At 34.8% G+C, this 27,057-nt stretch overlaps 1 protein-coding gene and 1 long non-coding RNA gene across 14 annotated transcripts in view; one reads left to right on the forward strand and one right to left on the reverse strand.

The window, feature by feature from the left end:
• Positions 1 to 14,993, reverse strand: part of LOC103104850 (uncharacterized) — a 48,048-nt gene extending 33,055 nt beyond the window's left edge. For 2 of the 4 annotated variants that reach the window (XR_001627262.2, XR_008916741.1), the window contains exons 1-2: positions 14,780 to 14,993; positions 11,815 to 12,036 (exon numbers count right to left, since the gene is read on the reverse strand). This is a non-coding gene — a long non-coding RNA (uncharacterized LOC103104850). The remainder of the gene's footprint in view (positions 1 to 11,814; positions 12,037 to 14,779) is intronic. The other 2 variants (XR_001627260.2, XR_463239.3) reach the window with 2 other exon arrangements.
• Positions 1 to 27,057, forward strand: part of PTBP2 (polypyrimidine tract binding protein 2) — a 139,949-nt gene that overhangs the window by 26,749 nt on the left and 86,143 nt on the right. Inside the window, exon 1 of one of the 10 annotated variants that reach the window (XM_056819117.1) lies at positions 15,143 to 15,313. The exons of the other annotated variants lie outside the window; for them this stretch is intronic. The gene's annotated coding sequence lies outside the window, so the exon portion shown is untranslated. Of the gene's footprint in view, positions 1 to 15,142; positions 15,314 to 27,057 lie in introns of those variants that run through there. 10 annotated transcript variants of the gene reach the window in all.

The raw sequence follows: 27,057 nt of genomic DNA on the forward strand, positions 1-27,057 counted from the left end.
GCTGTACCTTTCCTGAAGTCTTACCATTCTTTTTTAAAAATAAGTCTGGCCTTTTCCCAAGAGGTCCGTCTTGCCCTATGCTAGCCTTTTTGTATTAGCAACTCCCTTTTTTTTTTGAAAATTTGGACTTCAGTTTGTTGATTTAGGAATAAAATTTATTTAGAGATTAAAAACCATGAAATAGACTGTAACAGAAACATCTGAAGCACTGTGACTAAGCTTAATTGTAATTCACAGAGCTTTCCTTATTTCCTACTCTGATGACTCATTTTTATCTCTTGTATTCTAATATAATTGCATTGTTTAGAGGGAAAATCCACCAATTGAATTTCTAAAGAGATTGAGAATTACACTGTTTTTCACTGTACTATTACCCTTCCTTTAGTCATTGTCATTATTTAGTAATTTTTGAACTCTCAGATGGTACAAGGCAACAAATAAGATTTATGTGATGCTTTGAAGTTTGCAAAATACTTTTGCAAATATCTAATTTAATCCTCAACAACCCTGGGAAGTGATTCCTGTTAGTATATATTTTATAGATGAGGAAATTGAGACAGAACTTAAATTTGTCCTGGATCATATAGCTAGCAAGTTTGTCTGGCTAGATTTGAACTCTGGCACCTCTGACCCTAAGACCAGTGCTTTTATTACTATGTTGCTAGTTGCTAGTAACTTTTGAGGAAGAACAGAACAAAGAAAAATACATTCCCATTGTCTTATAATCTATTTAAGACCAAACCGATAAATGTGTAGTAAATTTTCCAATGCAGATAATTATTATTTTTATTTGGAATTGTATGTTCTGTGCCTATCATAGTACATGGCATATATAGTAGACACTTAATAAATGTATATTGATTGATGTACATATAGTGGTGTCAAACAGGTAAGATAGTCAAGACCAAAATCTCTTTGAAGTTTATAATTTTATTTGTTTAGTACTTAATTGTTTGAAATTCTTGTCTCTTCTTCCCTGTGAGCTCTGTACAAATCCCTGGGTCATGCCTTGATATAATTTGTTACCTATTCTCAGATTACCTATCTGGCTTTCCAATTTAGCAACCCATTTTTATAATGTTAACTTTCCTGTGATTTTTTTTCTTTCCAAAGTAATGATTTATTCTTTCTATTCTTTGCTTGAAATAAACACTACTGCTAACTCCCCTCTCTATTCATAGTCTTGAGTTCTAATTTTTCAGGCTATTAATTTTAACAAAATGTTAATATTAATCTTTTGGAAATTGCTACAACTACTGTTCTAAATTTGAAAAATGCTTTACAATTTATTTTGAACACACAAAATAAACTTTTAGAAACTTATTAAGTAATACTCAGAAAACATAGTGTGCTATATTGAAATGCTACTTGAGTGATTTGTAGCATTTTATTCATTTAACATTCACCAAATAGCCATATGTAGACATTTCCTTAGAGGAATAGCATCTAACATGCTATTGTCTAGTTTGATTTTTTGTTATTTTGTTTCATATGTGTATTAATATATTCTGTATATTAAAATTATATGCTACCAAACCCTGCTAATTTTTTTCCGTTCTCCATTATAGTTTTACTTTCATGATGGTATGGGTGATAGCCTTACTTTTTTGAAAGCTATACGTTCAAGAAGTTTTTCTATACAGTGAACACATTAAAAGTATGTCCTTTACTGTGGTAGAGGCATTATGGCTTAGTGGAAAGAACATTATGGTATTAAGGAGTCAAGAGACTTTGTTTCTTCTTACCTTTTCTAATTCTCTTTTTCCTTATTCTCTCTCCCTTATACTACTCTATGCTTCACTGACCCTAGTCCTAACTGTGCCTTGAACACAATACTCCTTTTCCTGATGATGTTTTCTCTGACTGGCCCCCATACTCTCTTCATTTCTGCTACATTTCTCGACTAGCTTCAATTCAGTTAACGTCTTCTTGAAGAAGCCTTTTTCCAGGCTTCTTTATTCTTTATAAAGTGCCTTCCTTCTGACACTATTATATCTTCTTCACAACATAATTGTGTATATATTGTCTTCCCCATTAGACTGAGTTTTTTTGAGAACATCTACTGTCTTTTGCCTTTCTTTGTATCCCCAGTACTGAGCACAGTCCCTCGCACATAGATACTTAATAATTTTAAGTTGACTGACTCACTGATTTTCAAGTTTTCCACTGATTGTGTGATGTTGGTCAAGTCATTTTACCTTAGCGTGGATCTCATTTTCCTTGTCTTAAGAAGAAATATTGACTGATTATTTCTAAGGGCTCCTGTAAATCCCGATATTCATTGACTTTATGGTTCTGAATTCCTATTTATTCTCCTTGTTAATAAAAGTTGAGTTTTTTGAAACAATTTTTTACAAATTCTAAGATCTAACTAAACTGATATTGGGATATGTTTTAGTGACAGTTTTTAGCTCATCTTGTATCTTCTGCTATTTGCTTAGAGGGAGAAATATCCAGGGAGAAAATTCAGTAATAATTCTAGATGAATAAAAAGTTTGGGACTCGTCAGTAGCATTTCCTAAGGAGTGGCATTGGGTTAGGTCTGTTGACACTCCAGATTTGGATTTGTTAAGCTATCCTTTGGCACATGGTTTAGAGAGAATTTAATGATTTTATTGATAATTTATATTTTCCTATATGAAAAGGAATATATTAAGCATTTTCTACTGAGCATTATATTAAATAATTGGGGAAAAAGTAGAAAAGTTGAAACAGTCTCTGTTTCCAAGGAATTCCTATATCATTGAGGGAGACCATTTATAAAAAAGAATATTCAGTGGCAAGGCAGATAGAAAAAGCCCATAAGGCCTAAAGAACAATAGTGGTAAATATGGCAAGAATTTCTGGATCCTTAGGCTACATAAGTATGTCAGATGAAAGTACTGGTATACATATACATAGGGAATGAAGGCAGTCTTGAGGGCCTTATAAGATAGTGTCTTGGCAAATAAGGTTTGGTTGCTCCTTCATCTCAGAAGGAATGAAGTACTGATTTCCATCTCATCCAAGCCCAGGGGATAGTTAAGCATTCTGAGCTGGAAGGGAGGTCACTCAGGTGCTGGTGTAATAGTCCTGTTCCTCGGAGTCCAAGATGAATTTTGGTATTACTGAATAAGAGGAATTGTAGGTCTGTTGGGCTTATTTAAAATATACTTTAAATGATGTTTGGGAAAATGAGTAAAATATTAATAATAAACATTGGTCAATCAATGCAGATATCTTCTCTAAATTAAGTTTTAGAGCATTGCCTAAAACACTGAGAGCTTAAGTGCCTTGCTCACATCACATGACTAGTATGTGTCAAAGGTGAGACTTGAACTCAGTTTTTATTGACTTCAGGGTTAACTTTATGCATTATTCCACCTAGGTAAACATTTTTCATATTCTAGTAAAAATAATTTTAACTGAAACCAGAAAGCAATGGGAGACCATTTCTCCTATTTTGTAGTTTGTCAGCCAATATATCTTGATTTGATCCATTGTTGAGAAGCAGAAATGAAGTTTTGATGGAATGTGAATATTGCCGCAGAGGACTAAGGGGCCAGAATAAAGTCATTTTTTTGCTCTATATAGGGACATGACATAAGAAAGTTTTAAATGAACAAATCAAAATACTTCATTGTTCTTATTCCTTAGAATACTTTGGTCTTACAACTTAAAATTAGTTGTTATAATTGTCTGAGGCATTTTCTTAATTTGTCCTTTTTTTTTTCCATTTTAACTGAGTAGTAATATGACCTGCAGAGTTGTATACAGGAAAAAGTCATCCTGTCATACTCTTCCATTATTTTCTGTTTGAATTGTATTTATGCCTCATTCTAGAAAAGCATTACTTAATATCTTTGTTGGCATCTGTTAGAGCCATAAGCTAAGAAAGTTTGCCAATCACCTGTCAGAATGGCAGAAGAATTTTTAAAAGTGAGGAGAGGAGTGGGACATAGATTTCCTCACCCTCTTTGCCATTCACTCAAACAGGAGTGATTCCTGAAATTTTAAAATGACTTATAAAAAGGCATGTTGTCTTGATTCTGTAAAAGTGATACCTCATCATGGTATGGAGGTGACCATGTAGTCTTGGAAGGACTATGCCAACAGATTACAAACTGAAAAGTTTTATCTTGCTTCAGAAGTTTTTATCATCCTGATGACAATCTTCATATAGCCAGCTTAATTAGGGATAAGAATAGAGTCTTATCACCAATAGATTTGCCAACAGTAACAAGTTATTTGGACAGAGCACTCCATGGAACAACTACTATGAAAAATACATTTGCTCCTGTAGTGATTGTGGTAGAGATATGGGTAAGAAGCAGATGCTAAGTATCAGAGGTTTTTAGATTATTTTGAGCATTATTTAACTGTTATTGAAATCTCTGTCCCATGAATAATGGGTTGACATGCTACAGGAGGATTATTTGATTGAATTGATAACAGACATTTTAAAGCTATAAATGAAACCAGAAGATGTGAAGTTGAAACAAGTGGAAGGGCAGTTTACAGATTCTTTTTGGAGAGGTAAATAAAATAATTGGTTCAGTTGGTCTTATTGCAACAAGATACTCAAATATTTGTTAATCCTGTCTCATTTGTTTGCAGTCCTATTATGAGTGTAAGCAAGAAGACTACAACGATAATTAAAGTTTATGTGATAACATTTGTGGCAGAAAATGAGATACATAAAGTTCATGAAGAACTCATTAAGACCCTTCAAGTTAAATTAAGCATAATTTAATATAACTTCAATGCAAAGGTGAGGAAGACAATAAAAATATGTGGGAAGATATAGTTTAGAATTAAGAAGTAAAGAGGACAAATGTTTGATTGATACTAAGTTATCAGTTCTAAAGCAGAAGACTGGTGAGGGCTAGGCAATTGGGATTAAATTATTTACCCAGAATCACATAGCTAGGAAGTATTGGAAGCCAGATTTGAACCCAGGAATTTCTGTCTTCAGGCCTGGCTCTCTACTGAGCTGCCCTGCTATTACTATTTTCTTAAGAATTTTTTCCCCTGAACTTAAAAACCAAATTAGCTGAACATTTCTATATACAAAGTAGAACAAAGGGAAAATATTCATTAAACTAAATCTTTTATGTATTATTTATTTTTCCTTTTAGGCATATAATATATTAAACTGACATTTTTACCACTGTCCTATATGACAGTTTCCTTCCAAATTATCTTCTGTTTTATTATGTACTTTTTAAAACATACTTGAAAGTCCTTTGCTATTTTAATTTTCCATGTAAATTTTTTTTTAACCCTTACCTTCTGTCTTGGAATTGATAGTGTGTAGGCAGAAGAGTGGTAAGGACTAGACAGTGGGGGTTAAGTGACTTGCCCAAGGTCACACAGCTGGGCAGTGTCTGAGGTCAGATTTGACCACTAGGACCTCCCATCTCTAGGCTTGGCTCTCAATCCACTGAGCTACCCAACTGCCCCCTCCATGCAAATTTAGCTGATGTAAAACAGTCATAATAATGACCTCACCTAGCAAAACAATAATTCATACTTATCAAACTTCTTATATTGGCAAAAATAATAAAAATAAATCTTTGGAGGGATCATGGGAGAATCTGTAAACTGGTATAACCACTCTGGAAAGCTGTTTGCAACTAACTCAAAAAGTTATTATACTTATTCTTTTATCTAGTAATACCACTGCTAGACCATTTGCCCCAAAGAGTTCAAAGGGGAAAAGAACTTTTCTATACAAAAATATTTATACAAGCTTCGTTGTTGTTATGGCAAAGAACTAGAAACTGAAGGAGTGTCCACTAATAGGGGAATGGCTTAACAAATTATGATATATAAATATAACGGGATATTGCTGTACTGTGAGAAAGAACAAAAGATAATTTCAGAAAAACCTGGGAAGGCTTATATGAGTGAAGTATACTAAACTAGTAGAATCATTTGTATCTTAAAAAGATTTTAAACAGAAACAGCTTAGAAAGACTAATGAATTCTGGGGAGAGTGATGACCAGCCTTGAATTCAGAGGTCCAGTGATGGAACATGCCATTTATTTCCTGAAAGTGAAATGTTGATTGTGCAGAGTGAGATGTTTTCAGACATAGAATGTGTGGGGCTTTGTTTTGTTTTACTATATATATTTGCTACAAGTTTCTTTTAACTTGGAGAAGAAGTTTTGGGGGAAGGGGATAGTATTACTCAAATGACAAAGTTAGAAAACAGCACCTTTGAAGTACTTTAGAATATTCATAAGAGAATAAAAGGAATAGTTTGTGGGAGACAGCCAATTAGTTTTGAGAATTACATGTTGAATGTGTTGTCTACTTAGAGAGGAGAAGCAAGCTATATATAGTTGATGTAGATGTATACCTGCAGGTATAATTTGTTTCTGCTTTACTTTTTAAATTAAAATGCTCATCTTTTTGGGTTTTTCAATTCTGAATTAAAAACCAAATATTAAATGCTTACTATGTGATTACAAAAAGGAATTCTTTATTCCTTTTTTTAATTAAATGGGGACCTGGAGGTACTCTTACCTTAGAGATGTGTAGGGATTAACCAGCCCACAGTGACAGGAAAAAACAAACAGAGAAAGGAAGTAAGGTAGGAGAAGGTTATAAAGGGGTCCAGTGTGAGTTGGTCAGGTTGTCAGTTGTTCACAGTTAGGGCTAGTAGTTGCTTGGTGTGAGTTAGGTTGGTGGTTGGCGTTCAGTTGCTGGAATATAAAGGCGAGGCTGAACTTACTGAGAGGGCTTTTGTGGCTTTGGCCTTTAGAGGACTTTTTGACCTTTTCTGAATTGGGAGGTGGCTGGTCTTCGTTGACAGACCTAATGGGAGGTGGATTAAATACTAATTAGGCTGGATTGGGTTTGTACTTTGTGGAGTGGTTATTAGCAGTATTTATAGGCCGTTATAGGTAGATAAAGGCAGTTTTAGGTAGTAATTAATAGGTAGTTATAGGATAACTAGTATAAACTTTAGGAAATTTTCTTTCTCTACCTCTTTCCTATATTTCTCTCCTTTACTATATTTATTAACTATCTGTATTTTAATTAAACTAAATTGTTAATTGTTAAAAGCTGCCAGAAGTTTTCTTTTCTCTGGCTTAAAGGGATAATATTATTTTACAACTCTACTATATTCTCATTAAAACTTAAATTATTAAAAGCTGCTCTCTTATTTTGCAAAACTCCTAATTTAACCCTTTCATTTAATTGGCAAACCAATCAGGAGACGAATCCTCAATCTTCTGATCGGTTTCCTTACTTTTTATTGAAACTATCCCCCCAAGTCAATTTCCTAGCAGTTAATTGTGTTATAGCTGTTGATCCTTTATGTTAAACAGTGCCTTCTATTGACAGAAAGTAGAACTGCAAACAAAATTAACAATTAGTTTAATTATGATTCTGAGTAGTCTAGTTCAAGTTGTGATGCTGTTTCTTGTCTATTTAAAATGACTTTTCATCCAACAGAATATTACACAGTGGCTTTTTATTTTTTTCTGAACTAAGAGCTCACCTTGAAGAAAAACTAGAGAATAACTCTAGTCACCTTAAGAAGCTGGAGGAGAGTTTGGGGGATCTCGACTTGTATAAAAAACATTGAGAAAAGCTTGAGAAATCCCCAGAGTAAGAATGGAGATTTATCTCTCAACACTCCCTCATCATTAGAGCAGACTCAGTCTCTGTCCAGTCCTTCTCCATGCAGTTGTGCTCATACTAAAATCACCTCAACTCCTCCTTGTCCTGTTCGAATTATCTCTAAATCTACCCAAACTCCTCCCACTCGACCTATTTCCCTGGCTAAATCAATTGCCTGTTCTATGGCAACTCAAATGAAAAAAACAAGAGGGAGAAATAAAAAATAATTTGGGCATATTCCTATTCCCCTTAAAAGAAGTACTCACCTTTAATAAAAATGGAGATGTAATTTTGCGAAGGCATCATACACCATTCACTCCCCCAAGATATTGAGAGATTCAAGCAAAATACCCCTTCTTTTGAGGATGAGCTAATTGTGATTATTAAAAAGCTAGAGAGCATTTTTTGCCCATATGATCCTAGATGGATATTGAAAATATGCTCCAAGCTTTTTTGACAGAAAGAGAAAAAAATAAAATCGTCTCTCTTGTCAATTAGGCTCATGGAAGGAGAGCAGTTCTGTGGCCTCCTCAAGACCCCAAATGGAACCCCAACAATGAACAAGATTCTAGACTATGACAGGCTAGAGAGACATTATGAACCTCATTGAAAGCTTGCTCTGATAGGCCTTGTACATGGACCAAATGTGAAAATCTTAAACAAAATCCCAATGAAAATTTGTCCTAATTTATGGGTAGATTTATTGAGCTGGGAGGTAGATATGTAGACCTGGATCTTGACAGAGAAAAGGATGTCAGATAAATAAGGAGACAGTTTGTGAAAAACTGTTGTAAAGTGGTCAAAGATTATTTTAAGGCCAATTTTACGAATTGGGTTAATATGGACCTTGAAGAATTGGGGAGAGTAGCAGTTTATGTATTTAATGGCCATGAAAAGGAAGATGAAAACAGTGACTTAATAGAAACATTAAGGAGAGAAATAAAAAGTTTAAAGGAGGAAATTGAAAGAGAAAAAACAAATAGAGCAGTGGCCAAAGCCTCTTTGCAAGAATATACAAATTAAACACGAGTGTGTTACTTGTGCGGAAAAAGGGGTCATGGTAATGTAAACTGTAGAAACTGGGACTAGGTACTCAATAACATACATTTTAGAAATAATGGGAACTCTAGGAATAACAACTTTAGAAATAATAACAATAGAAATGCATTTAGAAATACTAATCCAAATGAGATAAATGATAATATACAGCAATATATACGAAATGGGGCTTGTCCACGAAATATTCAGGGTGGAAATCCCCCTCAACGATTGGACCACAGAGAAATGGCCAAGGACCTTCATGCTTTGCTAAGTATTAGGAATACCAAGACAAAAGTGAAACAGTCCTTACCCTCTGGGATCTTACATTCTAATAGAGGCAATATATACATGGTTTTGTAGAATATATATATATATAAATGATAAAAGTTGATTTTTGGAAAGTGTTCACTCATATCTGGGGGATTGAGGAAGTTTTAATGTAGATGGTGGTAGTTGAGCTCAATCTTGAAAGAAACTTAGAATACTTGATTTCTTTGCCATGTGAATATATTTGCAAAACCTAATGGAAGAGAAGACTTTAAGACCGTGAGAAAATAGTGAGAAATAGGAAAGGGAGAGATAAATTTGGAGAAATGTAGTGTGGTGCTTAATTGTCATATTTTTAACTGCAAATATGTATAAAAATGATAGGACAAATATTTTATGTTAATTTTAATTAAGAAGATAATTTCTTCATCATTGCCATAGCCACTACATTTGGACTTGAGTATCACACCTACTGATACTGAATGACAATGTGGAAATGGCACCAATGAAAACTAGAAATGAGAACAACTGTACCAACTCAAGTGTACATAGAAGTCTTATGATGGAGATGACACCTTTTTGAGAGTGTCAAAGAATTCATTAAAAGGAATATATGCAGTAGGAAAAATACTGAAATATGGTCCTGGGAACTTTGGAGTCATATATATCTCTTTGATGACATTTTATATACCTAAACCACAACCATCATGGGTAACTATCACATATAAGAGAAATTATGAAAGATTAAGAAAATTCATGGAATCAATCTGGAAAACCTGTGAGAAGACAGATCCATATGTTTATTTATCTCTCTGCAAAATAATTATGAAAATGATCTTTAAATGTATCCTTTAGTTACCAAGCATTCACATGCTTTTAAATGCTTCCAGTATGCCAGGCACTCTAGTAAACATTGGGAATACAGAGAAAAGGTGAGCATGTATTTATATAGGTACATAAAAGATACATACAAAGTAGATAAAAGGTAATTTTTGAGGGGAACTCCTTAGTTGGACAGATAGTTCTTGTACAACTTAACAAAAAGGCCAGCACAGCTTAACTGTATAGAGTATGTGAAGGGAGCGAAATGTATAACAAATTTGTACAATAGAAATGGTAAGTTGCAAAAAGCTTCCAAGTTTCAGAGGAGTTTATATTTAAACCTGGATGTAATAGGAGGCTACTGGATTTCACTGAGCAGAAGCATAACATAGGCAGACCTATGCTTTAGAAAAATCATTTTAGTAGCTATGCAGAAGATGTATTGGAGTGGGATCTCTTGAGAGAGACCAATTAGAGGGTTATTATAGAATTCCAAGGAACAAATAATTAGGGCCTGAACTCTAAAGGAAGACTGGCTGTGCCCCAAGTGATGGAGTTCATGTTTTACTGCTTTTATAACTTTGAAATGGGATGACTTTCCTGGCTCAGTCATCAGTGATCTTCAACACAACACCACATGGGAACAAGCAGGATTTGCTATATATCCTATTTGCTATATCCAGCAAAGTGAAGCATCTCCCTCAGCAAGAGACTAATGCATATTTCCATCACCATAGAGCCAGAGCACAAAATCTGTAGGATCCTCTGGGATCACATAGTTCACTTTCTCTACACTAATAGAGAGTCATCTTAGAAGTCAGGACAACTTGGCTTCAAGTTCTACTTTAAATGCATACTGGTTGTGTGTCCTTGTGTAACTCACTTTAATCTTTGAGTACCCTAGCCAAATCTTATAATACTGAGTAATAAGCTCGTTTGCCAGTCTATTTGGGTAGTGGTAGTTTCTTCACTGGGGATAGATTACATGAATGAAATTACAGATCTATACATTTTAATTCCTTTTTTAAAAAATGGAGGCTATCTTATCATAAGGCAGCTAGGTAGTACAGTGGATAGAGTGCCAGAGTCAGGAAGACTCTTTATCCTGAGTTCAAATTTGGCCTCAGACATATACTGGTTGTATATGACCCTGGGCAAGTCACTTAACCCTGTTTGTCTCAGTTCCTTCATGTGTAAAATGAGCTGGAGAAGGCAATGGCAAACTACTCCAGGATCTTTGTCAAGAACACCCCAAATGAAGTCACAAAGAATTAGACATGGTTCAAAAACAACTGAAAAATATTCCTTCATCAGAGTCCAAATTGAAGAAAAATTTTCCTTTGATTATCAAGTCTTCCAGATATTCCTCTCGTTAAACATTTTCCTGATTGCATTGGGCAGGAGAACATCAAATTAAATAACTCCTTAGAAGTTCTCATTCTTAACAATTCACATAGGAAAAATCAATTACATGAAGAACATTAGTCAACTCACAGTTTTTCTTAAGTGCTTATTCTGTATCAGGCACATTGAAGGGTCCATGATATGCTCTTGAATGGACAATTCATTGATTGGTTCATTAATAAATGTCTTAACCAGATATACAAATAGAAGTTGAGCTAGGCCTACAATTAAATGGCAGGAAGAAATCTGACTGGAATTAATTGGGAAATTGATGACAAGCTTTCTTTTTTTAACAAGTTAGATTTTTTAAAAATAGTATTATTTTTTTGATCTTGATGTTTTACATCATGGAGATATTTTAATATCTCGAGAAACAAAATCATAGATCATACAAAAGACAACAAATATTCATATTGGTCATCATTGAGTAACCGTATGATGTAGTTATCCATAATGATTAAGGTTAAGATGTATAAAATGTCAAATAGATAGATATGACTCCAAAACTCCTAGGATTTTAGATTTTGAGCTAAAAGGATCTGTAGAAGAGGCATACCCATCATGTAGCCATTAGCAAAAAAGTCAAAACAATTCAGTAAGGCAAAACCTAAGAAACTATTAAGGTGATAATATGTGACTACATAAATATGGTACTGTTTCCTTACCTTTTTATAAAGTATAAAAGTATTCTCTGCAAAGTTACTGGTGATCTCTTTATTTCCAAATCGAATAGCTATTTCTTGATCCATGTCCTTCTTGATTTCTTTTGTGTCATTTAACATTGCTGGTTGTCATCTGCTTTTTTGGTTTTTGTGACACTGTCCTCTCTTGGTTCTCTTTCTACTTGTTTGATTGTTTCATGTAGTCTAGGACAATCTCCTGCTGGACTAATTAATAAACACATGATGTTAAGAAACTTTAAGGTAAAAATTAGGGGTTATTGGCTGAATATATTATACTAGTGGTCTCCAGGAATTAAAATTCAATCCCAATAAAATACTCGAGTCAGTTTGGGATTTTTATGGTGGTTTAATTACAATAGAAGGAAGAAATTAAGAAGAAGAGAGAGAAAAGGAACTGGACTGCTCTGGCAAGCCAGATAGGAGTTTAGAGGCCTAGGTCAAGGGGCCTTCTCAGTCTAGGTTGGCTTCCAGCCATGCGGTCTCCTCTGAGATGAGGGCCCTCCTAGGAGGATAACATTTTAGGAGGGAAAGGAAAAAAGGGATCCGCCTAAACCACTCACGAAGCACACTAAGAACACCTCCACGAGCTCCCAATGCTTCAAGAGCCCAATGGCTTCCCCGAGAGTGAGAGGAGAGAGGAAGTGATGTGAAATATATAGACTGTTCTTTACATCACTTCCTGAGTCTCATGTATACCAGTGGTAGCTTAAGCTTGACTTGGGACAGCCCAGGGGGTCTTGTCAATTGTTTTTAATTGTCACTTGCTAGCACATGTTGGTCATAGGCCATCTTCCTCACAGTTAATCCTTAAGTGGGGGTGTATACTGTGATATGGAAATCACATTAAAGACTGATATATATTAATTTAAGGTTGCCAAGGAATTCAGCTATGTAATTCCTAAATGAAAACTCAAGTCAGCAGTCAACCTTTTATGGAGTTTTTTTAAATTACTAACAGGAGGAAGAAAGGTATGAGAGAGAGACAGAGAGACAGAGACAGAGACAAAGAGAGAGAGAGTGCTTATCAGTTCCTATCACTCACGTGACCAAAATGGAGAAACAGTCTGAGGGCCTCCACTCCAAGCACCAGGCTCCAACAACCACCTCTCTCCACACAGGAAGTCCCCAGAACTCCTCAGATGTTCTCTACCTCACTTCCTGTCTCTCACCTGTGCCAATGGTGGCTCTAGCTTAACCCAGGACCGCCCAGAGGTGTGTCCCCTTTGCACGTCTGTTGAAGGTCATATTCTTAAATAATTAAATCTTGAGCTTTGCTGCAGCCCTTCCTAAATCCTCTAACCCTGAGTAGGGTGGAGATTGTAGTTTCCAAGACCTGATTCTGTCATTCCAAGTATCGCTATTATTATTGATCAGGAAATAGCCAAATCCCATCCTCTAAAGAATGGTTTGAACAGGGTTGAGTAGTTTGGAAATTCACAATACATTCTTGATTGCTAGAATTTCTAAAGACTAAGGAGGGTGGAGAAAATCTAAAATTCACATCGGCAGACTTCCTTTGGAAGATTTGTGGGAAGACGTGGTAGTAATTCGTACAGAATGTGATAATGATTTGTACATAAGAACCCTGGGAGGTAAATATTATTATCCCTATTTTATAGTTGAGGAAATTTAGGTTTGTAAAGCAACTTATTCAAAATCTCATAGCTAGTAAGTATCTGAGACTGGATTTGAATCCAGGTCTTCTTTACTCCAAGCCTTGTTCTCTTTTCACTGGGTCACCTAATTGAATGTATATTTGGACTTGAAGAACAAATAACTAACAATAGAGAGAACTAAATAATAACTAATCCAGAAACAATTCACAATTACTAAATATTATGCTATGGAGAACTTCTTAGTATGATCATAACTATATTCTGGTTAGGAAGACTATAGCCTGCATCAGGAATTTCTATTTCCACTAACTGCCTAAGCTCTTATTAGATTTTTCAGAATGTTATTCATTTGGAAAATTGAGGGCAGTTTATTTATATTCCCTACTTTGATTTCAACCCTTCCCTTCTTTCTTAGCATCAATACTAAGTATTAGTTCTAGGGCAGAAGAGTGTAAAGGACTAGGCATAGTTGAGGTTGTGACTTGCTCAGAGCCACACAATCAGTAAGTATCTGAAAGTAAATGAACCCAGGTCTTCCTGACTCCAGGCCTGGCACTCTTATCCACTAAGCCATATGTAATTCTGAGGAATAAGAAAAAGTGGCAGTTGTCAAACATCAAGTTAGCAAGCACTAATCAAGCATTTGTTTTGTACTAGTCACAGTGCTTACCTATGATTTCATAGGGAGCCAGCCATTAGCTAAGATGGAAAAATAAATGAGCATACATTCATGGGAATTAGATATATAATTGAAAATCTGTTGCCCTAAAAAAGAACTACATTTCCTAGGAGCCCACTGACTTCCTGCCATTACATATTTCCTGTAGATAGGGGATATTATGTGGGGACATGGAAGGTCCCAGCTCTTTATTTCCTGTCCCAGGCTTGGTGGTGGTAAGGAGGGTGTTTGAACTGACTAATCAGCCATCGGCACATGGTCTTTATTTTGTATCTTCTATATTTCTTGATTTCCAATGATCATTAATACATCTTTTAAAATATAATATTTTATTGAGATTTTAATTTTAACTTTTAAAATGATGGCAACCACTAGTTGGAGAAGAACCTTTCAATTTTTTAAGATGGCCTAGATAAATTTTTTTTTTTAAGCCACGTTTCTCCTGCCAAGGCTTTTCACGCACCCTACCCACCCTCGAAACTCCGAATTCTCTTTGGAGCTGCTGCATTTTTCTTTTCCTTCTTTTTGCTCGGTTTCTTGCTCTCTCTATTGGCTGGGCTATTTTTAGCTGAGGGACTCTTGGCGAAGAAGAGAGAAACCACTTCTCTTGCCCAACTGCTTGAGCCTTTTATTTCTCGTTCCTCCTTCTTACCTTCATTCCTCGTTGCTAACTCTGGCGTTGCTGATACTGCTTCCTCCAGCCCCTGACCCCAATCACCCATCTGGCCCTCAGTTCTAAAATTGGCCTCCGACCAGACCCTGACCCCTACTGCCCTTGCTGATTGCTGTCACCAAGAAGCTATGAGTCAGGGCAGATGGTAAAAAACTGGAGTGTTCTTTCCTTAGGCAACAATTAACCTCCATGTGTCAGGGTACTGGGGGAGGGGGGGCAAGGAGAAGGAAGAGACTCTTCCAAACAGGAAGTTGATTACAAGCATGGCGTAGTCTATGAAAGAGCAGTGCATTGTCTATTTCAAATAGCTTCTACCATTCATGAGTGCACTGATCCTTTCACTTATCTTACCTGAGATTCAGGGGAGAAATTCATCTCCCTGCAACTCTTTACCATTTGGGCTTGCCCAGTTTGAGATTCCTCAAACCCATGTTCTCCCACACTATGGGAAATACTACAGTGCTGACAATAGGGATCTGAATTTTAGGAAAAGGAACTTTAAAGGGTCTGGAGGTGAAATTTTAAGCCTTTTCAGACTTTATTTTTTTTTTAATGAAAGTCTCTGTATCTTACTGTATTTTGATGATTGTTTTGTTTAAGATTTAATTTTGTTGTTTTAAGTTCATATATTAATGTATTCAGTACTATTCTGCAACACTGAATCAATTTAATCTACTGTGTTTTAACTATTAGATATATTCTGTTACCTTTCCCCTATAACTATACTGAACAAAATATTGTAAAGCCCATAAACAGCTTTTTCTTTTATTTTGCATTTGTTAAATGTCATATAGATGATGGATGAACTTAATCTAACAACCTTTGGAGAATTTAATGAGTTAAGAATTTAAATGATAATTATAAGGGGTCTTCAGAAATAATTTTAATTAGTGGTTTCTGAATGGATGATTTTTTTTTATATTTATATTATAAAGATTGATGGCTTAAAGGTAAACAAAGAAATGTTCTTACCAAGGCGTTTCTATGAAGCAGGAAGCCAAAAAGAGCTTCTGCAGAATTTTTCAGTTTAATTTACTTCCACCAGAACAATCTAGATTTCTTGTGATGTTCTAGACCCAAATAAGTTTTACTTTGTTCAAAAATATATATGCCAAGGTTGAAAAATTTGCTACATATGTAAAAATCGTGAAAAATATCCATCAGTTCATAGGTTTTTTTTTTTTTTTGGTCATACAGCAACTTATATGAAATATGATAGTGGGTTTGTTTGCTATTATAATTAACTGGACTATTGTGAATTTTTGGGACTTTGGTACTTCTTTGAATGTACATTATCTACTGTTACTGTTTTATTCTGAAAATCGTTTGTATTCACACAGTGGTTAAGTTAAAAAGGAAATAGATCTCATTTTTTTGGTGAGAAACCCTTGTATTCTACCTCTCCTTGGCTGACACAGTGTCACTGATTGTAAGCTATATATTTTTGATTTTTAAAATTTTTTTATTATGGTTTTTCCTTGCATGTGCAATATAATATCTGATTTTTATTTTTTCTCTTCTTTTTGTATTTGAAGAACATGTCAACAGTATTGAGAAGATTTTTCTTTCATTTTTAAAATTTTGCAGTAATATAAGTTTAAAATACGTTTGCTATGATGTTAATGCAAACCCTAAAAGCTTTAGAAAAATGATGCCATTGATGACTTTTAAAAATGATGGGACTTTGCTTAATGATTCTGTCTGATTCTAGGATGAGAGAATACATTGCCATTGTACAGTGCCAAAGAAACACAAAGCTAAACTGCATAGTGCCAGTCGAGCATATGGTCAAAGATACCAACCAATCCTGATGGGATTGATGAAAATTGCACAAAGCTAAACTGCATAGTTCCAGTGGAGTACAAGGTCAAAGGGACCAATCAATCCTGTTGGGATTGAAAATTTTTTTACAAAGATGAAATGTAATGATTGAGAGAATACAAGAATTGAAAGTCACTTTACACTTATAGTAGAATATAAGCTCCCTCTGGGTAACCATTGCCTCATTTTTTGCTTCATATTCATTCCCTGGCCAAGAACAATTACATGAACTTTATAAGTGCCTAAAAAAATGAATGAAGTATTAGGAACATTGATACTGGCAGGATGGACAAATAACAGCATAGTAAAGCATGATGGACAAGATCTTAGTTTCACTCATTGTCTTTGATACTCACTAATTGTATCATCCTGTGCAAATCACACTCTCTTAACTTCAGTTTTCATATCTGTTAAGTGGTAGTAATAATAACAATAACTGCCAAATAGTTGTTGGCAGTCTCATATGAGATAATATATGGAAAGCCCTTCATACATTTTAAATGTCAGTTAATAATATTAGGCTAAATTCCAGTATGAATTTAGATTCGTACCAAAGGTTAGTGACAACAAACAACCTTTTCAGTTGTGTTGAGGTAAGAGGAGGGAGCATCATCATTGATAATCTTTATAAGCACCTTGTTTTCAAATGCATATCATATATAACAGAACTGCATAGTAGCCCTTGAAATAGGCTCTGAAATTTTTTTGTTCTCTTCACAATATTCTTTGCTACGAGGAATCTTGGTACTCTGCACATTAAAGTTGGCAACAAGGATCTTGGGCAGTCTGATCTCTGCTCCTTACCTTTTTTCATCCATGTCTTTACTTCTGGAATTGCTGTGTAGTAGCATGGAGACTTTACTTCACTTAGATAGAATAGCTTTTGTCTTTTTTGAGATGGCTATCTAGGTAGGGGAAGTAGAGAATTGCCAATGGGGGAAGGATCTGGAGAATATGTAAATCTAAGAGTGAAGGGAGGAGTGTCTAAACTACTTATTGAAACCGAGGCTCATCAAGAATCATTGCATTACAACAAATATTGCCCTCATTCATCGGATGAAGAAATTGGGTCTTAAAGAGCTTCAGTATTTTGCACTCTGAATGACACAAAAAAGTGGCAGTGATGAGATTGAACCCAGTTTGGTTTTGATTTCCAAGTCAATACTTTGCCTTTCCAAAAGATAGGACTATTTTTTTAAGGCTGAGGTATTATTTTGTCCAGTTGAGAAATGATAAAATTGCCTAATCCTTTTTTCTTTTTTAACTTCTTATGTTTATAACAAGAATTATCTTCAGACTAACAAGAATAGAACAAAATTGTTTAACTCGAAATCAGAGCTTGAAAAGCCTGATTGAAAAGTTTTCCTGTTCCATAAAATGAGGAAAAGATCTTGACTTTGCCTACCTTATAGACTTGTTACTTTTAAGCACTAAAATACTATATAAATAATAAAATTTTAAATCCAGCTCATTTTGCCCATTATAAATTGATTTTATATAATCTCAGCTGGGCCTATACTATTGCTTGATGATCTAATCCTAGTTTTATTGCTTATGAATATTCCATACCCTCTTTCTTTTTCTTATCCCCCTTTCCTCAAATTTATAATAGATGACAGTTTCTTTTAATGGGAACAGTTAAGACATCTGAAGGATATTTTTTAAACCTGTCTCTGTATGAGTTCATAGGCTGACAAAAACTGCCGAATCAGGGGAAGCCTTAATGGACCATGCTTTGCTTGTTAGTAACAGATAGTGATGGTTGCATTGGGAAAAGCACAAACAATGTTTATAAAACTACTACAGAAATAGGAACTGAAGATGGTTCAAATTCTGCATTTTGGCATCTTGATTTGTCTTGGACCTTTAGCCTTAAATTCATTCTTAGGCTATTGATCTTCCTATTCCTTTTTAGCTCAAGATTTTAGGATTTTTAATGCCCTTTCCACAAGTACTTGCCATCTCCCAACCCAGACCCTACCTTCTCTGCCCTGCTTGGCAACCAAGATTCCCATCTTTTAAGCCATGTCTAATAACTTGTTTGCCCCCTTAATAGAAAGCTATTTATGATCAGAAGGCTGGCCACCAGGTGATAATTTTTTTTCCTTTTAAGTCTCAGCATTGCTTCAATTATCTGAGAGATGGAGGTGTTGTCATTGATCTTTTTTAGAGGGAAAGATAAAATAGTCACCCCTGTATTAGATTGATAGTAGAAAGCTTGTTAAAATTATATCTTGTTCCAACCCCCCCCCCCCCGCCCCGAGTATCCTTTCTCCCTCCCCATCAGTATGTTCAATTTTTTCCATTTGTGTCAAACTTTTTGTGACCCCATTTGGGGTTTTCTTGCCAAGCTCCTGGAATGGTTTATCATTTCCTTCTCCAGCTCATTTTATAGATGAGGAAACTAAAACAAACAGGGTTAGGTGACTTGCTCAGGGTCACATAGCTAGTAAGTGTCTGAAGCCATATTTGAACTTGGGTCCTCCTGACTATAGAGCTCTTTCCACTGTACCCTGAAACTGCCCTTTTAGTGAATATCATAAGTTTAAGTAGCTAGTGTATATAAAGGAGTAGTAGCAGAAATAAGATTGCAAAGGAGATCTGGAAGTCATGTAAAAACTTTTCCAAAGATCAAAAGAACATGATTTATAAATTGTATTATATATTAGCCAAAATTCACATTTTGGTAATATGTGCTGAATTAGGAGAAGCCGTTTATCATGATTTTTGGTTCTATGATATTTAAATTTCAGATAGACTCCAGACCACTAGAACATCAAAAAGGTGCTGATAACTCTGAAATCCAAATTTGAAGTTTAACCAGTAACTTTTGAGACGATTTGTATATGTTGAAGAACTAGCCCCAACTTGGCACAGATAGGAGTTGGTCTGTTTCCAAAAAACAACCCTATAAATATGAGACTTCAATTTTCTGCCCTCTGAGCAGTCTTCTATATCCATCAGGTTGGTGCTGCCTAGTGTTCCCAATTCCTTTTTTTTTTTTTAAATTTTAAAACCTTACATTCTATGTTAGAATCAATATTGTGTATTGGTTCCAAGAAAGAAGAGAGAGGAAAGGGCTAGGCAATGGGGGGGAGGGGTAGGTTAAGTGACTTGCCCAGGGTCACACAGGAAGTGTCGGAGGTCATATTTGAATCTAGGACCTCCTATCTGGCTCTCAATCCACTGAGCCACCCAGCTGCCACACTTCCCAATTCTAATCCATAGTTATGTGAGTGATATTTCTACCTCCTCCCTCTCCCTATTATTTTTCTCACACTGCCTTTCTTTAACATCCCATTCCAGGTTCCTATGTCATCTTCTCCTGTTTCCCACTTTTCAATCGTGGTCTTTCCTAGTGAGTACTCAAAAGAATTGAGAGTGCTTGCATCAATTTTCATAAATTAATTATCAATTCAAAACTTAATAAAGTGGAACAACTATTACAGATGGAGGTTACTAGGACAATGACTACTATATGAAGATCAATTGAAGGAACTGAGAATGAGAGGAACTTTTTTAAAAAGATGTAATCACTATACTCTTATTTAGAGGACTGATGTGATTACTGTACTCCAAATCCAAAGAACTCTCATATAAGGATAAGCTACAAAAGCTTATTTCAAAGAGTGGGTGTTATAGGGAGGCAAATTTCCACTCAAAATTAGGAAAACTTTTTAACTGTTAGAACTAATAAAGAATGGAGTGGGCTGCTGCCTTGAAATGTAATGAATTCTCTATCATTGAAAGTTTTTAGGCAGAAACTTGATTTTTTTTTTGTCAGAACTGTAGGTTAAAGAGATGATAGTGCTGGACTTGAACTCAGATGATACCTGGGATAACATTCCAAATCAGATACTTAGTAACTGGGTGACCATATACAAATTGCTTAAGCAGGAGCCTTATCATAAAATGGAGATGATAATATCTATTCAGTAAGGTCCCCTTTTTCCATGTTTTCTGAGGTCAACTACTTAGTACTTCTGGCACTGAAGATTGGGGCTGGAAGAGGAAATCTTTCTTGTTTTCACTTTTATTTTTTTCTACTTTACAGTTTCTTGCTTGCTTGTTTTGGGGGGCTTTTTGGCCAGGGGCAGGGAGGGAAAGGTCAGTGAGTACCAAGTTGAAGGGAAGGAGTGGAAAGAGAGCACATCTATAGGGGTTCAGCAGGTGTTCACTTATCATTTTCAACCATCCATGATAGGTCTTAGAATATATTCCCAATGGATACAACAAGATCCTATTATTGCTATATGTACTTCCCAGGTTCTGTTAGATGAAATAAGATTTGTATAACACTTTTTAGCCTATAGAGTAATATATAAATGTCTATTATGATGATGATGATGATGAAGATGATAGTGTGGAGAAGATTCTTACTTCAGTTCTGAAAATCATACTGATTGTCTTTGAAGTCTTAAGATTCAGTGATTCAAACTCTTTTCTTCCAATTCCAAGACTATAATGTCATTGTCATTATAGTGTCATTAGATAGTATGTCATTGTATAGCATTGTCCCTATTCTCAGTTCATCACAGTTTTTTATAAGCAATTATCTACTGATTAAAAAAAAAAAGTTTTTCTTTAAAAAAAGATTTTTTTTTTCAGTTCTAGTTTACTGGGTTTTAGAGAATCATGGCAGATGGGAATGATTGATAGCACAAATACCATCATTAATATTATAATATTTTGAAATTATGTTTATTTTGAATAAATCTTTATTGTCTTCTTTTCCTTTCCTTTTTAACACCGTTCTTATTTTTTAATAGCACCTTAAGTCATTTTTAAGTCAAGAAACTCATATATCTCTGAGCTTTTCTCTTCTTATTTTCACACATATAAATAAAAATAATTACTCATTATGCTGATACTTTACTTGTATGTATCCCAGATCACCCGTTGCTCCACAATGCTGTAGCATGTTTAGCAGCTAGTAAAATTTTCTCAGCAAATGGGCTAATCAAGAGTAACCAACCCTCAAACCCATTGGTAAGTTAGGGGGATGTCTACCCCAAGTATGTGAAGAATTCACCCTGTGAAATGAGCAGATAGCATGGGATGTTTAGAACTTGGTCAGATATCAGAATTTACCAAGATTATCCACATATCCCAGGCAGTCACCAGTTGTCATGATTTTTGTCTTGCCTCTCTGACTCTGAGAGAGTGAAGCTGATAACTTTGTGCAGTTCTACTTCACTTAAATCCAGATCATGAGCAAGTCAAGATATCTCCCTTACGTCAGATGCCTTCTGAAATGAAGGATGAGCCACAACCTCTTACTTGTAGAGATAATTTCACTGGGTTCTTGCTGTATATAAAAGGATAATTTGGAGAATAGTAGAAAAGTTGTTTAGTGTCTTGTTCACTAAAGCAAAATTGACAGAGGCACAGATAATCTAAACTAAAACAACCAGAAGAATCTGATTTTGGTTCTGGAAAATATTTTTTGTACTTTTAGTAAATGTGTTCTAATGTTCAGGGAACTTATTTTTAAAAATAATACAACATATTATAAAGCTCTTTACTGAAACACTTTTTCTATCTTCTATGATTACATAATTTTCTTTTAAACTCATAGCTTCTGTTTGAGAATTGATAGTATTGCTTCTAAGGCAGAAGAGTGGTAAGGGCTAGCCAATTGGGGTTAAGTGATTTGCCCAGGGTCACATAGCTAGGAAGTGTCTGAGACTAGATGTAGTTACACAATCTTAAGAAATTAAATATTTTCATAGGACCTACCTTAGCAGAACCTTGTTTGTTCACACTTTAACCTATGGCAGAGATTGTTTTGATTTCAGATTTTCTTTCCAGGTCCTTTAAGATTAGACTTAAAAATCTTGTGTATGTAAAGTAATTAAGCATGTTAATGAAAATTATTTATGGAGCTGGTATTTGAAATCAAAATACTGTATTTGATTGGGAACATAATTCTGATCTGAAATTAAGAAGCGTTCATGGTCATAAATATGTTGTCTTGAATTTACATTACAAGACTCAATTGTAAGTAGAATCAAGATCTGTTTTGATGGCAGTTCACTTAAAAAATGACTTGTTCAGCATAGACTCAATGTAAGGGTTAGAGTTTTGAGTTGCGTATATAAAAGTACAATTTATGAAGGTTGTATTTTGTTTTGGTCAGTCTGAATATATGGTGTACTTTGTTCAATTCTGAGCACTGTGTTGTAATAAAGACACTGATTAGATGGAATTTGTCCAGCAAAAGGTAGCTAGAATAATGAAAGATGTGAAAATCTTGCCATATGGGAACAGTAGAGAAAACTGAAGATCCTTAATCAGAAAGAAAAGACTTGGGAGAGAAATTAGAGCTGTCTTCAAACATCTGAACGGCTGTCATATGGAAGAAAGAATAAATTTTATTCTTTGTAGCTTCTGTGTGCTGAAGTAGTAGCATTGTAAAGAAGTTACAGGGAAGCAGCATTTTGACTCAGTCTGAGAATGAATAAAAAAGCATTTATTAAATGCTTACTTTATGTAAATCACTGGTCTGAACCTCGTGTTTCAAATAGAAAGGCAAGACAGCAATCTAAAAATGATAAATTCTACATATTTATTCTCAGTTACTGGAAATATTCAAGCACATAAACTACCTGTCACTGGTATTTTATGGGGGGACTTAGACCTTTTTTTTAAACTTTATTAGAACCTCTCAGAGAATGCAAGTTTTGAATGTATATAGAAAGGAAGGTTGAAACCAAAAAGCAAGTTTCAGAGATTTGAATAGCCAGAGACAAAGACAGAGAGGACAAAGAGGATAATATGGTTCCTACAAGCCAGAGAGAAATGGGAATGATGTAGACTTTTAGCAATGCAAGGTTCTTGGTCACACCTACATAAAAGAAAAAGTAAGATTCATTTTGTAAAAATGTATTATATTCAGCAGCTTGAATTTGTGCATAGTCAAGTTTCTTTTTGAGGTTTCCAAGTTTCTAACTCTGCAGGAGGAGCAAACTCTCACTTCCCTCTCTCTGTCCCTGAAGTGAAGAGGTACTTTAGTACCTCTAGTTTCCTGAGGTCTAGCATCTTTGATGGATATGCCTAGTGTGGGCCCTCTAATGCCTCTGATTTCCTGAAGCTTGCATTCTATTATGATTATGAGTTCTCTCTGGTAGCAGATGGAGATATCTGGGAATTGAGTTTAACTCATAGTTGGCTTAGTAGCTCTGTAACTCTGTGCCAAGAATGTGAACCTTTCATCCTTCCTAACCTATAGAGAAGTGCCTGTTTGTGGTTGTACCTAAAAGAGTTATTGATGTATTTAATACCTTTCTCTCCTTCCCACCTACCCCTTTTCTCTGCTCCTAACTCACTCCCCTCCCCCCCCATACAGCCCTTACTCCTTGTATTGTCTGTTGCTTGGTTCTCCTGTCACCTTGACTCTGAAATAATTGTCTCTGCTACAAGCTGTTCCTGGTCTTTTGATTTCTGTCTTCATTACTTCTCCTGTGATTACATGGTTTTGACCTAAAAAAGGCCTTTTAAAAGAGAGGTATTGTCAGCAAAAATTTATTAAGCACCTATGATGTGCCCAAACACTATCCACCAAAATGTTATAATGGTGGTGACAGTATACAATAACCATGTTCATATAAAATATTATATATATAATTAAATAGTCTAAACCTAATTTTAACTAGTCTGCTGTCCATTTTCCTCCTGAGTTTTTCTCAAATACTGAGTTTTTCCTGTAGTAACTTGGGATACTGTTTGGTTCTGTATGTTGTGTATCTAACTTTTTTTTAAACTGATACTAAATAGTTTTTAATGATTGCTTTGTAGTAGAGTTGGAAATCTGGTACTGTTAAGACTCTTCCTACTCTTTTTCATTATTACATTTTATATTCTTGACCATTATGTTCTATGTGATTTTTAAAATGTTTTTTGAGGTATATAAAATATTATTTGGAGAGTTTGGTACAGAGATGCATAAGAAAAATTAGACATATAATAATATAAGTTTATTATATTATTTGACATTCCCGAGCAGTTAAAAGTTTTCTTCAATTATTTTGGATTGTCTTAATTTTTTGCAAGAGTATTTTATAGTTTGATTCATATAGTTATTTGGATTTATCTTGTTAGATATGTTCTCAAATACTTTTGTAACTTCTGTAGTTTTATATTATTATTATTATTATTTTTTAAACCCTTACCTTTAGTCTTAGAATCCATAATGTGTATTGGTTTCAAGGCAGAAGATTGGTATGGGCTAGGCAATGGGGGTTAAGTGACTTGCCCAGGGTTACACAGCTGGGAAGTGTCTGAGGCCAGATTTAAACCTAGGACCTCTCATCTCTAAATCCACTTAGCTATCCAGCTGCCCCCTGTATTTATATATTTTAAATGGAAAGTAATCATAAAAATAATGGACTAGGTAGGGATAGATAACAAGAAGGGACCTATAAAAAGTAATACTTAAACGAAGTCCTGAAGAAAACCCGAGAATTTAGGGTATAGAGGCAAACATTCCAGTCTTATGGAATATCTAATGAAAAGGTATGAGGTGGAAAATGGAATATAGTGTGTGTGTGAGGTATAATAAATAGGACAATATTGTTGTATCATAGAGTACATGGAAGGGACCAGGATTATTAAGGACTTTGAATTCCAAACTGATCACTTTATGTTTGGTCCTATGGAACCACTGGAATATATAGACGAGACAAACATAGTGGTGTGGTCAGATCTTCACTTTAAGAAAATCATTTTGTCAATTGAGTGAAGGATGGATTAGAGTGAGAAGAAACTTGAGACAGGAGATTAGTTAGAAGGTGATTCTAGTAGTCCAGGTGAAAAGTGATGAAGATATAGACCAGAGCCTTGCAAGTAGAGATTAGGACGTATGGAGAGACAGAGAAGATGCTGTGAAGGTAGAAACTACAAGATTTAGGAATGGATTAGATATATAGATATATGGGAATAAAGAACTAAGGATGATATTGAGGTTGCAAGCTAGAGTGACTGGAAGAATAGTAGTGACTTTGACAGCAATAGGAAAATTGGAAAGAGAGGGAAGGTTTTAGGGAAAAAATAATGAATTCTGTTTTGGATATGCAGATTTTGAGATATTTACAAATGTATAGTAGTGTTCAGTTATGTTCAAGTGCTTTTAGCCAACCCCCTATTGATGAGATTTATTTCTATTTCTTTGATAACTCAAAAAGTTCAACTGTGAATGTTTTGGTTGTATGTATGTATGTGTATAAATAAAACCTCTCTGTCCAATTTTTTTGGGGGGATATATGCCCAAATGTTATATCTGGATCAAAGAATATGATTATTCAGTACCTTTTCTTGCATAATTCCAAATTGTTTCCATCATATTTTCTTGTGTGTCTCCCCCCTCCAATACTGTGCTTCTTTTATTAAAACTCTTGAAAAGTTGCTACATGCTAATAATTTCAGGGTTGCAATTGATATTATTTGGTTTATACACATTGACCTCGATATGAAAATTTTAATTACTGTTCTTTTTTAAATGTTTTTTTCACAGTTTATATATTTAAAAATTAGCATTAAGTTGTAATTCATATCATTACCAAATCATGCCTAAAGAAGAAAATTGTTTTATATAATTTCTCATTTCAATTTGGAAATTGTGATGTTTTTAAGTGAATATTTGTTAATAGAGATACTTTGTATCTAATTTAGAAGTATATCAGGTTCTCATTTCTAAAGACATATATACCTACACACACATACATATATGAATTCTAAATGAACACTAGTGTCACTTCTCATGTTTCCAAGCTAATGGAAGGAAACACAGAGTTTTGGGGGTGATTTGAACTCTTACAGTGTTAACCCTCCAAAAATGGAAAAGATTGCCTTTTAGATAGTGATGAATTCTATGCTAGAGATTTTCAAATGGAAATTGGATGACCACTTACCAGCAGTGAAATAGAATAGATTCTTAGATGGGTGGGGGAGGGCAGGAATAAATTATCCTTATGAACTCTTATAACTTTTGAGGTATGTGGTTCTCGGGGGCTGGATAATCAAAACTGACCAGTTATTTTAGAATTATGAATGTTTGGTTTTGGATTGTGCTTTTGTGGCTTCTTTCAGAAATAACCAGTGAAATTTCCTTAGTAATTTAAAAATTCAGTAATACAGTATTGTGCTGAATACATTTTGTAAAAGTCAAGTTTTTAATATAGTAAAGAAAAATTTACAGCAATGGACTTCTCATTAAGGCTTGTACAATATCTACCAGGGGGATTGAATTTAGTAAATTTCAGCCAAAATTGGTTAATAATCAGTGAGTTTTTCTATTGACACAAAATTATAATTATACCATAGAAAGAGCAGGTTATTTGACTATGAAGGAGGAAAGTTTGGAATGGATGACAGTGTTCTCCCTTCAGTCCTTCCATAAAAGAAACAGCAGTGTGCTGATTTCTTGGGACAAGCAATTA

The sequence above is a fragment of the Monodelphis domestica genome, chromosome 2 (genome assembly GCF_027887165.1).
Source record: "Monodelphis domestica isolate mMonDom1 chromosome 2, mMonDom1.pri, whole genome shotgun sequence".
Classification (NCBI taxonomy): Eukaryota; Metazoa; Chordata; class Mammalia; order Didelphimorphia; family Didelphidae; genus Monodelphis; species Monodelphis domestica.